A 12,308-nucleotide genomic window follows, 5' to 3' on the forward strand; every position below is an offset into this window, starting at 1 on the left:
GTCCCCATAATCTCCAAACTGTCCCCATAATCTCCAAACTGTCCCCATAATCTCCAAACTGTCCCCATAATCTCCATACTGTCCCCATAATCTCCATACTGTCCCCATAATCTCCAAACTGTCCCCATAATCTCCATACTGTTCCCATAATCTCCATACTGTCCCCATAATCTCCATACTGTCCCCATAATCTCCAAACTGTTCCCATAATCTCCAAACTGTCCCCATAATCTCCAAACTGTCCCCATAATCTCCAAACTGTCCCCATAATCTCCAAACTGTCCCCATAATCTCCAAACTGTCCCCATAATCTCCAAACTGTTCCCATAATCTCCAAACTGTCCTCATAATCTCCAAACTGTCCCCATAATCTCCAAACTGTCCCCATAATCTCCAAACTGTCCCCATAATCTCCATACTGTCCCCATAATCTCCAAACTGTCCCCATAATCTCCATACTGTTCCCATAATCTCCATACTGTCCCCATAATCTCCATACTGTCCCCATAATCTCCAAACTGTTCCCATAATCTCCAAACTGTCCCCATAATCTCCAAACTGTTCCCATAATCTCCAAACTGTCCCCATAATCTCCAAACTGTCCTCATAATCTCCAAACTGTTCCCATAATCTCCAAACTGTCCCCATAATCTCCAAACTGTCCCCATAATCTCCAAACTGTCCCCATAATCTCCATACTGTCCCCATAATATCCACTGTTATTTTTTTTTTTTTTACTATGTTTATGCATTCCACATTTCTTCTGTAAGAACCCTTCCAGTTACCTGTCTATAACGGCCAATCCCTTCCAGTTACCTGTCTATAACGGCCAATCCCTTCCAGTTACCTGTCTATAACGGCCAATCCCTTCCAGTTACCTGTCTATAACGGCCAATCCCCTCCAGTTACCTGTCTATAACGGCCAATCCCCACCGGTGTAAAGCGTTGACGGGATAGTTCATCCAGGACATGAGGGGGGGACGTTGACTTGCAGGGTTTGGGACAACAACAACAACAAAAACGTTTGTTATTTGGAGACAGTGTCCAGGTAAAACAAAAACAAAGCATGGATTACCGTCTTTTTAAATTTTTTATTAATTACAATTTAGTCTTTGTCCCAAGAATGCTTACAGGGTAAGGAAATCAAAATATAATTTCAGGTGAACTATCAATTAAAAAAAAAAAGTCAAAGTTGTGATACTAAAGAGCTGTACACATATTCAGAAACAAGTCTTAAGAGTTACAGAACTGGATCTAGGATCAGGTCCCATATTCAAACTGGATCTAGGATCAGGTCCCATATTCACAAACAAGTCTCAGAGTAACAGAACTGGATCTAGGATCAGGTCCCATATTCACAGTCTCAGAGTAACATAACTAGATCTAAGATCAGGTCCCATATTCACAAACAAGTCTCAGAGTAACAGAACTGGATCTAGGATCAGGTCCCATATTCACAGTCTCAGAGTAACATAACTAGATCTAAGATCAGGTCCCATATTCACAAACAAGTCTCAGAGTAACAGAACTGGATCTAGGATCAGGTCCCATATTCACAGTCTCAGAGTAACATAACTAGATCTAAGATCAGGTCCCATATTCACAAACAAGTCTCAGAGTAACATAACTAGATCTAAGATCAGGTCCCATATTCACAAACAAGTCTCAGAGTAACATAACTAGATCTAAGATCAGGTCCCATATTCACAGTCTCAGTAACAGAACTAGATCTAGGATCAGGTCCCATACTCACAGTCTCAGAGTAACAGAACTAGATCTAAGATCAGGTCCCATACTCACACACTGAGTAAGAGAACTAGATCTAGGATCAGGTCCCATATTCACAGTCTCAGAGTAACAGAACTGTACACTTTGTGAATGGGGGCTCCTGATCCTACATCAGCAGTACTACTCTGAGACACTTTGTGAATGGGGGTCCTGATCCTACATCAGCAGTACTACTCAGAGACACTTTGTGAATGGGGGTCCTGATCAGCAGTACTACTCTGAGACACTTTGTGAATGGGGGCCCCTGATCCTACATCAGCAGTACTACTCTGAGACACTTTGTGAATGGGGGGGCCCTGATCCTACATCAGCAGTACTACTCTGAGACACTTTGTGAATGGGGGGGTCCTGATCCTACATCAGCAGTACTACTCTGAGACACTTTGTGAATGGGGGTCCTGATCAGCAGTACTACTCTGAGACACTTTGTGAATGGGGGTCCTGATCCTACATCAGCAGTACTACTCTGAGACACTTTGTGAATGGGGGGGGGGGGGCTGATCAGCAGTACTACTCAGACACTTTGTGAATGGGGGGCCCTGATCCTACATCAGCAGTACTACTCAGACACTTTGTGAATGGGGGTCCTGATCCTACATCAGCAGTACTACTCTGAGACACTATGTGATTAATTCATTCTCCAGACAGTAGGACCCTGGACATGTGATCCGTCCCTGGCATCCAGAGCAACATGGCGGCCTCCAGACTGGCTTCTAGACAGCACTCTCCTCCCGTGTCACATGGGACAAGCAGTAGGCCTGGATACCTGGAAACAACGGGAGGGAGGGGAGGGAGAGAGGGGAGGGAGAGAGGGGAGGGAGGTAGGGGAGGTAGGGAGGGAAGGGAGAGAGGGAGGTGGGGAGGGAGGTAGGTGGGGAGGGAGAGAGGGAGGGAGGGAGGAGAGGGAGGGAAGGGAGAAAGGTGGGGAGGGAGGTAGGTAGGGAGGAGAGGGAGGTAGGGAGGGAAGGGAGAGAGAGAGGTGGGGAGAGAGGGCGGGAGGTAGGGAGAGAGGGAGGTGGGGAGAGAGGTAGGGAGGTAGGGAGAGAGGGAGGTGGGGAGAGAGGGAGGTAGGGAGAGAGGGAGGTGGGGAGGGGAGGGAGAGAGGGAGGTGGGGAGAGAGGGAGAGGAGGGAAGGATAGTAGGAAGGAGAGAGAAACATCAGATATGTGGTGTGATAACATCAAGGCGTCCGATGTGTCACAGTAACGTCAAACTGCCGTAGCGACGACCACTTCCTCCTTATTGAGCCCCTCCCACACTTGGTACCAACTCGTGACTCACAAACAAGACATGACAGTCCGTCAAGCACCGACAGTCCGACTTAGCCTGATCGCTCCCCCTCTGGTCTAACAGTCTGATGACCCCCCCCAGCAGTAATCCTCTGGTCTAACAGTCTGATGACCCCCTCCCCCCCCCCAGCAGTAATTCCTGGTCTAACAGTCTGATGACCCCCCCCCCCCCCCAGCAGTAATCCTCTGGTCTAACAGTCTGATGACCCCCCCCCCCCCAGCAGTAATCCTCTGGTCTAACAGTCTGATGACCCCCAACCCAGCAGTAATCCTCTGGTCTAACAGTCTGATGACCCCCCCCCCCGAGCAGTAATCCTCTGGTCTAACAGTCTGATGACCCCCCCCCCCCCCCCCAGCAGTAATCCTCTGGTCTAACAGTCTGATGACCCCCCCCCCCGCCCCCAGCAGTAATCCTCTGGTCTAACAGTCTGATGACCCCCCCCCCCCCCCCCCCAGCAGTAATCCTCTGGTCTAACAGTCTGATGACCCCCCCCCCCCCCCCCAGCAGTAATCCTCTGGTCTATCAGTCTGATGACCCCCCCCCCCCCCCAGCAGTAATCCTCTGGTCTAACAGTCTGATGACCCCCCCCCCCCCCCCAGCAGTAATCCTCAGGTCTAACAGTCTGATGACCCCCTCCCCAGCAGTAATCCTCAGGTCTAAACAGTCTGATGACCCCCCCCCCCCCCCCCCCCCAGCAGTAATCCTCTGGTCTAACAGTCTGATGACCCCCCCCCCCCAGCAGTAATCCTCTGGTCTAACAGTCTGATGACCCCCCCCCCCCCCCCCCAGCAGTAATCCTCTGGTCTAACAGTCTGATGACCCCCCCCCCCCCCCCCCAGCAGTAATCCTCTGGTCTAACAGTCTGATGACCCCCCCCCCCCCCCCAGCAGTATTCCTCTGGTCTAACAGTCTGATGACCCCCCCCCCCCCCCCAGCAGTAATCCTCTGGTCTAAACAGTCTGATGACCCCCCCCCCCCCCCCCCCCCCCCTCCCCCCCCCCCAGCAGTAATCCTCTGGTCTAACAGTCTGATGACCCCCCCCCCCCCCCCCCCCCCCAGCAGTAATCCTCTGGTCTAACAGTCTGATGACCCCCCCCCCCCCCCTCCCCCCAGCAGTAATCCGCTGGTCTAACAGTCTGATGATCCCCCCCCAGCAGTAATCCTCTGGTCTAACAGTCTGATGACCCCCCCCCCCCAGCAGTAATCCTCTGGTCTAACAGTCTGATGACCCCCCCCCCCCCAGCAGTAATCCTCTGGTCTAACAGTCTGATGAACACCCCCAGCAGTAATCCTCTGGTCTAACAGTCTGATGACCCCCCCCCCCCCAGTAATCCTCTGGTCTAACAGTCTGATGACCCCCCCCCCCCCCCCCCCCCCCCAGCAGTAATCCTCTGGTCTAACAGTCTGATGACCCCCCCCCCCCCCCCCCCCAGCAGTAATCCTCTGGTCTAACAGTCCTGATGATGACCCCCCCCCCCCCCCCCCCCCCCAGCAGTAATCCTCTGGTCTAATAGTCTGATGATGACCCCGCCCCCCCCCCCCCCCCAGCAGTGATCCTCTGGTCTAACAGTCTGATGCCCCCCCCCCCCCCCCCCCCAGCAGTAATCCTCTGGTCTAACAGTCTGATGACCCCCCCCCCCACCCCCCAGCAGTAACCCTCTGGTCTAACAGTCTGATGACCCCCCCCAGCAGTAATCCTCTGGTCTAACAGTCTGATGACCCCCCCTCCCCCCCCCAGCAGTAATCCTCTGGTCTAACAGTCTGATGGACCCCCCCCCCCCCCCCAGCAGTAATCCTCTGGTCTAACAGTCTGATGACCCCCCCCCCCCCCCAGCAGTAATCCTCTGGTCTAACAGTCTGATGACCCCCCCCCCCCCCCCAGCAGTAATCCTCTGGTCTAACAGTCTGATGACCCCCCCCCCCCCCCCCCCCCCCCCCCAGCAGTAATCCTCTGGTCTAACAGTCTGATGACCCCCCCCCCCCCCCCAGCAGTAATCCTCAGGTCTAACAGTCTGATGACCCCCTCCCCAGCAGTAATCCTCTGGTCTAACAGTCTGATGACCCCCCCCCCCCCCCAGCAGTAATCCTCTGGTCTAACAGTCTGATGACCCCCCCCCCCCCAGCAGTAATCCTCTGGTCTAACAGTCTGATGACCCCCCCCCCCCCCCCCCCAGCAGTAATCCTCTGGTCTAACAGTCTGATGACCCCCCCCCCCCCCCCCCCCCAGCAGTAATCCTCTGGTCTAACAGTCTGATGACCCCCCCCCCCCCCCCCCCAGCAGTAATCCTCTGGTCTAACAGTCTGATGACCCCCCCCCAGCAGTAATCCTCTGGTCTAACAGTCTGATGACCCCCCCCCCCCCCTCCCCAGCAGTAATCCTCTGGTCTAACAGTCTGATGACCCCCCCCCCCCCCCCCCCCCCAGCAGTAATCCTCTGGTCTAACAGTCTGATGACCCCCCCCCCCCCCCCCAGCAGTAATCCTCTGGTCTAACAGTCTGATGACCCCCCCCCCCCCCCCCCCCAGCAGTAATCCTCTGGTCTAACAGTCTGATGACCCCCCCCCCCCAGCAGTAATCCTCTGGTCTAACAGTCTGATGACCCCCCCCCCCCAGCAGTAATCCTCTGGTCTAACAGTCTGATGACCCCCCCCCCCCCCCCCCCAGCAGTAATCCTCTGGTCTAACAGTCTGATGACCCCCCCCCAGCAGTAATCCTCTGGTCTAACAGTCTGATGACCCCCCCCCCCCCCCTTCCCAGCAGTAATCCTCTGGTCTAACAGTCTGATGACCCCCCCCCCCCCCCCCCCCCCAGCAGTAATCCTCTGGTCTAACAGTCTGATGACCTCCCCCCCCCCCTTCCCAGCAGTAATCCTCTGGTCTAACAGTCTGATGACCCCCCCCCCCCCCCCCCAGCAGTAATCCTCTGGTCCTAACAGTCTGATGACCCCCCCCCCCCCCCCAGCAGTAATCCTCTGGTCTAACAGTCTGATGACACCCCCCCCCCCCCCCCCCCCCCAGCAGTAATCCTCTGGTCTAACAGTCTGATGACCCCCCCTCCTGACTTGATTAAAGTAGATTTCATTTCCTGCTAATGTTGTTATTGTTCCTCTGGTAAAGAACCTCTTCCTCTTTAACACCATTTCAACACAATTAAACACATGTAGGAGTGTGTGTTTGTTTCAATGTGTGTGTGTGTGTCTGTAGGAGTGTGTGTGTGTTTCTATGTGTGTGTGTGTGTCTGTAGGAGTGTGTGTGTGTTTCTATGTGTGTGTGTGTGTCTGTAGGAGTGTGTGTGTGTTTCTATGTGTGTGTGTGTGTCTGTAGCAGTGTGTGTGTGTTTCTATGTGTGTGTGTGTGTGTAGGAGTGTGTGTTTGTGTAGGAGTGTGTGTTTGTTTCTATGTGTGTGTGTGTGGTCTGTAGGAGTGTGTGTTTGTTTCTATGTGTGTGTGTGTGTCTGTAGGAGTGTGTGTGTGTTTCTATGTGTGTGTGTGTGTCTGTAGGAGTGTGTGTGTGTTTCTATGTGTGTGTGTGTGTCTGTAGGAGTGTGTGTGTGTTTCTATGTGTGTGTGTGTGTCTGTAGCAGTGTGTGTGTGTTTCTATGTGTGTGTGTGTGTGTAGGAGTGTGTGTTTGTGTAGGAGTGTGTGTTTGTTTCTATGTGTGTGTGTGTGTCTGTAGGAGTGTGTGTTTGTTTCTATGTGTGTGTGTGTGTCTGTAGGAGTGTGTGTGTGTTTCTATGTGTGTGTGTGTGTCTGTAGGAGTGTGTGTGTGTTTCTATGTGTGTGTGTGTGTGTGTCTGTAGGAGTGTGTGTGTGTTTCTATGTGTGTGTGTGTGTGTGTAGGAGTGTGTGTTTGTGTAGGAGTGTGTGTTTGTTTCTATGTGTGTGTGTGTGTCTGTAGGAGTGTGTGTTTGTTTCTATGTGTGTGTGTGTGTCTGAAGGAGTGTGTGTGTGTTTCTATGTGTGTGTGTGTGTGTAGGAGTGTGTGTTTGTGTAGGAGTGTGTGTTTGTTTCTATGTGTGTGTGTGTGTCTGTAGGAGTGTGTGTTTGTTTCTATGTGTGTGTGTGTGTCTGTAGGAGTGTGTGTGTGTTTCTATGTGTGTGTGTGTGTCTGTAGGAGTGTGTGTGTGTTTCTATGTGTGTGTGTGTGTCTGTAGGAGTGTGTGTGTGTTTCTATGTGTGTGTGTGTGTCTGTAGCAGTGTGTGTGTGTTTCTATGTGTGTGTGTGTGTGTAGGAGTGTGTGTTTGTGTAGGAGTGTGTGTTTGTTTCTATGTGTGTGTGTGTGTCTGTAGGAGTGTGTGTTTGTTTCTATGTGTGTGTGTGTGTGTCTGTAGGAGTGTGTGTGTGTTTCTATGTGTGTGTGTGTGTCTGTAGGAGTGTGTGTGTGTTTCTATGTGTGTGTGTGTGTCTGTAGGAGTGTGTGTGTGTTTCTATGTGTGTGTGTGTGTCTGTAGCAGTGTGTGTGTGTTTCTATGTGTGTGTGTGTGTGTAGGAGTGTGTGTTTGTGTAGGAGTGTGTGTTTGTTTCTATGTGTGTGTGTGTGTCTGTAGGAGTGTGTGTTTGTTTCTATGTGTGTGTGTGTGTCTGTAGGAGTGTTTGTTTCTATGTGTGTGTGTGTTTCTATGTGTGTCTATAGGAGTGTGTGTGTTTGTTTCTGTGTGTGTGTGTCTGTAGGAGTGTGTGTGTGTTTCTATGTGTGTGTGTGTGTCTGTAGGAGTGTGTGTTTGTTTCTATGTGTGTGTGTGTGTCTGTAGGAGTGTGTGTGTGTTTCTATGTGTGTGTGTGTGTCTGTAGGAGTGTTTGTTTCTATGTGTGTGTGTGTGTGTGTGTGTGTCTGTAGGAGTGTGTGTGTGTTTCTATGTGTGTGTGTGTGTCTGTAGGAGTGTGTGTGTGTTTCTATGTGTGTGTGTCTGTAGGAGTGTGTGTTTGTTTCTATGTGTGTGTGTGTGTGTGTGTGTGTCTGTAGGAGTGTGTGTGTGTTTCTATGTGTGTCTATAGGAGTGTGTGTGTTTGTTTCTGTGTGTGTGTGTCTGTAGGAGTGTGTGTGTGTTTCTATGTGTGTGTGTGTGTCTGTAGGAGTGTGTGTGTTTGTTTCTATGTGTGTGTGTCTGTAGGAGTGTGTGTGTGTTTCTATGTGTGTCTGTAGGAGTGTGTGTTTGTTTCTATGTGTGTGTGTCTGTAGGAGTGTGTGTGTGTTTCTATGTGTGTGTGTCTGTAGGAGTGTGTGTGTGTTTCTATGTGTGTGTGTGTGTGTGTCTGTATGAGTGTGTGTGTGTTTCCATGTGTGTGTGTGTGTGTGTGTGTCTGTAGGAGTGTGTGTTTGTTTCTATGTGTGTGTGTGTATAGGAGTGTGTTTGTTTCTCTCTCTGTGTGTGTGTGTGTGTGTGTGTGTGTGTGTTTCCTCTGTGTGTGTGTGTTTCTCTCGTTGTGTGTGTGTGTGTGTGTAGGAGTGTGTGTGTGTGTGTTTGTTTCTCTCTGTGTGTTTGTTGTATACTCACTCTGTACTATAGTGTGGTAAGCAGCAGCAGCAGGGGAGTCTGGGACTTCAGTCAGGAATGACTTCCCTTCATCACAACTCTTACCTGACAGAGAAGAGAGAGAGAGAGAGAGGTGGGAGAGAGAGAGAGAGGTAGGAGAGAGAGAGAGGTAGGAGAGAGAGAGAGAGAGAGGTGAGAGAGAGAGAGAGGTAGGAGAGAGAGAGAGAGGGTTGTGAGAGAGGTAGGAGAGAGAGAGGTAGGAGAGAGAGAGGTAGGAGAGAGAGAGAGGGTTGTGAGAGAGGTAGGAGAGAGAGAGGTAGGAGAGAGAGAGGTAGGAGAGAGAGAGGTAGGAGAGAGAGAGGTAGGAGAGAGAGAGGTAGGAGAGAGAGAGGTAGGAGAGAGAGAGAGGGTTGTGAGAGAGGTGGGAGAGAGAGAGGTAGGAGAGAGAGACGGTAGGAGAGAAAGGTAGGAGAGAGAGAGAGAGGGGTGTGAGAGAGACAGAGAGAGAGGTACTAACACAGCTATCTGTAGTCCAGTATCTATCCTGGGGTCCAGTAGGACTGGTACTAACACAGCTATCTGTAGTCCAGTATCTATCCTGGGGTCCAGTAGGACTGGTACTAACACAGCTATCTGTAGTCCAGTATCTATCCTGGGGTCCAGTAGGACTGGTACTAACACAGCTATCTGTAGTCCAGTAGGACTGGTACTAACACAGCTATCTGTAGTCCAGTAGGACTGGTACTAACACAGCTATCTGTAGTCCAGTAGGACTGGTACTAACACAGCTATCTGTAGTCCAGTAGGACTGGTACTAACCACAGCTATCTGTAGTCCAGTAGGGACTGGTACTAACACAGCTATCTGTAGTCCAGTAGACTGGTACTAACACAGCTATCTGTAGTCCAGTAGGACTGGTACTAACACAGCTATCTGTAGTCCAGTAGGACTGGTACTAACACAGCTATCTGTAGTCCAGTATCTATGCTGGGGTCCAGTAGGACTGGTACTAACACAGCTATCTGTAGTCCAGTATCTATCCTGGGGTCCAGTAGGACTGGTACTAACACAGCTATCTGTAGTCCAGTATCTATCCTGGGGTCCAGTAGGACTGGTACTAACACAGCTATCTGTAGTCCAGTAGGACTGGTACTAACACAGCTATCTGTAGTCCAGTAGGACTGGTACTAACACAGCTATCTGTAGTCCAGTATCTATCCTGGGGTCCAGTAGGACTGGTACTAACACAGCTATCTGTAGTCCAGTAGGACTGGTACTAACACAGCTATCTGTAGTCCAGTATCTATCCTGGGGTCCAGTAGGACTGGTACTAACACAGCTATCTGTAGTCCCAGTATCTATCCTGGGGTCCAGTAGGACTGGTACTAACACAGCTATCTGTAGTCCAGTATCTATCCTGTAGTCCAGTAGGACTGGTACTAACACAGCTATCTGTAGTCCAGTAGGACTGGTACTAACACAGCTATCTGTAGTCCAGTAGGACTGGTACTAACACAGCTATCTATAGTCCAGTATCTATCCTGGGGTCCAGTAGGACTGGTACTAACACAGCTATCTGTAGTCCAGTAGGACTGGTACTAACACAGCTATCTGTAGTCCAGTATCTATCCTGGGGTCCAGTAGGACTGGTACTAACACAGCTATCTGTAGTCCAGTATCTATCCTGGGGTCCAGTAGGACTGGTACTAACACAGCTATCTGTAGTCCAGTAGGACTGGTACTAACACAGCTATCTGTAGTCCAGTACCTATTCTGGGGTCCAGTAGGACTGGTACTAACACAGCTATCTGTAGTCCAGTAGGACTGGTACTAACACAGCTATCTGTAGTCCAGTATCTGTCCAGTAGGACTGGTACTAACACAGCTATCTGTAGTCCAGTATCTATCCTGGGGTCCAGTAGGACTGGTACTAACACAGCTATCTGTAGTCCAGTATCTATCCTGGGGTCCAGTAGGACTGGTACTAACACAGCTATCTGTAGTCCAGTAGGACTGGTGCTAACACAGCTATCTGTAGTCCAGTATCTATCCTGGGGTCCAGTAGGACTGGTACTAACACAGTTATCTGTAGTCCAGTAGGACTGGTACTAACACAGCTATCTGTAGTCCAGTATCTATCCTGGGGTCCAGTAGGACTGGTACTAACACAGCTATCTGTAGTCCAGTAGGACTGGTACTAACACAGCTATCTGTAGTCCAGTATCTACCCTGGGGTCCAGTAGGACTGGTACTAACACAGCTATCTGTAGTCCAGTAGGACTGGTACTAACACAGGTATCTGTAGTCCAGTATCTATCCCGGGGTCCAGTAGGACTGGTACTAACACAGCTATCTGTAGTCCAGTAGGACTGGTACTAACACAGCTATCTGTAGTCCAGTAGGACTGGTACTAACACAGGTATCTGTAGTCCAGTATCTATCCCGGGGTCCAGTAGGACTGGTACTAACACAGCTATCTGTAGTCCAGTAGGACTGGTACTAACACAGCTATCTGTAGTCCAGTAGGACTGGTACTAACACAGCTATCTGTAGTCCAGTATCTATCCTGGGGTCCAGTAGGACTGGTACTAACACAGCTATCTGTAGTCCAGTATCTATCCTGGGGTCCAGTAGGACTGGTACTAACACAGCTATCTGTAGTCCAGTATCTATCCTGTAGTCCAGTAGGACTGGTACTAACACAGCTATCTGTAGTCCAGTATCTATCCTGGGGTCCAGTAGGACTGGTACTAACACAGCTATCTGTAGTCCAGTAGGACTGGTACTAACACAGCTATCTGTAGTCCAGTATCTATCCTGTAGTCCAGTAGGACTGGTACTAACACAGCTATCTGTAGTCCAGTATCTATCCTGGGGTCCAGTAGGACTGGTACTAACACAGCTATCTGTAGTCCAGTAGGACTGGTACTAACACAGCTATCTGTAGTCCAGTATCTATCCTGGGGTCCAGTAGGACTGGTACTAACACAGCTATCTGTAGTCCAGTATCTATCCTGGGGTCCAGTAGGACTGGTACTAACACAGCTATCTGTAGTCCAGGTATCTATCCTGTAGTCCCGTAGTAGGACTGGTACTAACACAGCTATCTGTAGTCCAGTAGGACTGGTACTAACACAGCTATCTGTAGTCCAGTAGGACTGGTACTAACACAGCTATCTGTAGTCCAGTATCTATCCTGGGGTCCAGTAGGACTGGTACTAACACAGCTATCTGTAGTCCAGTACCTATCCTGGGGTCCAGTAGGACTGGTACTAACACAGCTATCTGTAGTCCAGTATCTATCCTGGGGTCCAGTAGGACTGGTACTAACACAGCTATCTGTAGTCCAGTAGGACTGGTACTAACACAGCTATCTGTAGTCCAGTAGGACTGGTACTAACACAGCTATCTGTAGTCCAGTAGGACTGGTACTAACACAGCTATCTGTAGTCCAGTAGGACTGGTACTAACACAGCTATCTGTAGTCCAGTATCTATCCTGGGGTCCAGTAGGACTGGTACTAACACAGCTATCTGTAGTCCAGTAGGACTGGTACTAACACAGCTATCTGTAGTCCAGTATCTACCCTGGGGTCCAGTAGGAGTGGTACTAACTCAGCTATCTGTAGTCCAGTACCTATCCTGGGGTCCAGTAGGACTGGTACTAACACAGCTATCTGTAGTCCAGTAGGACTGGTACTAACACAGCTATCTGTAATCCAGTATCTATCCTGGGGTCCAGTAGGAGTGGTACTA

General features: G+C 50.3%; 2 long non-coding RNA genes across 2 annotated transcripts; one reads left to right on the plus strand and one right to left on the minus strand.

Moving 5' to 3' along the window:
- Nucleotides 1-1,076: 1,076 nt before the first annotated feature.
- Nucleotides 1,077-10,371, minus strand: LOC129849457 (uncharacterized). The gene is made up of 3 exons (XR_008758656.1): nucleotides 10,322-10,371; nucleotides 8,575-8,658; nucleotides 1,077-2,554 (listed from the first exon to the last, which is right to left on the minus strand). It is a non-coding gene; the product is annotated as an uncharacterized LOC129849457 (long non-coding RNA).
- On the plus strand, nucleotides 1,184-1,607 carry LOC129849458 (uncharacterized). Its single transcript, XR_008758657.1, has 4 exons — nucleotides 1,184-1,264; nucleotides 1,295-1,346; nucleotides 1,394-1,459; nucleotides 1,527-1,607. It is a non-coding gene; the product is annotated as an uncharacterized LOC129849458 (long non-coding RNA).
- Nucleotides 10,372-12,308: the final 1,937 nt, after the last annotated feature.

The sequence above is a fragment of the Salvelinus fontinalis genome, unplaced genomic scaffold, assembly GCF_029448725.1.
Source record: "Salvelinus fontinalis isolate EN_2023a unplaced genomic scaffold, ASM2944872v1 scaffold_1463, whole genome shotgun sequence".
NCBI lineage: Eukaryota > Metazoa > Chordata > Actinopteri > Salmoniformes > Salmonidae > Salvelinus > Salvelinus fontinalis.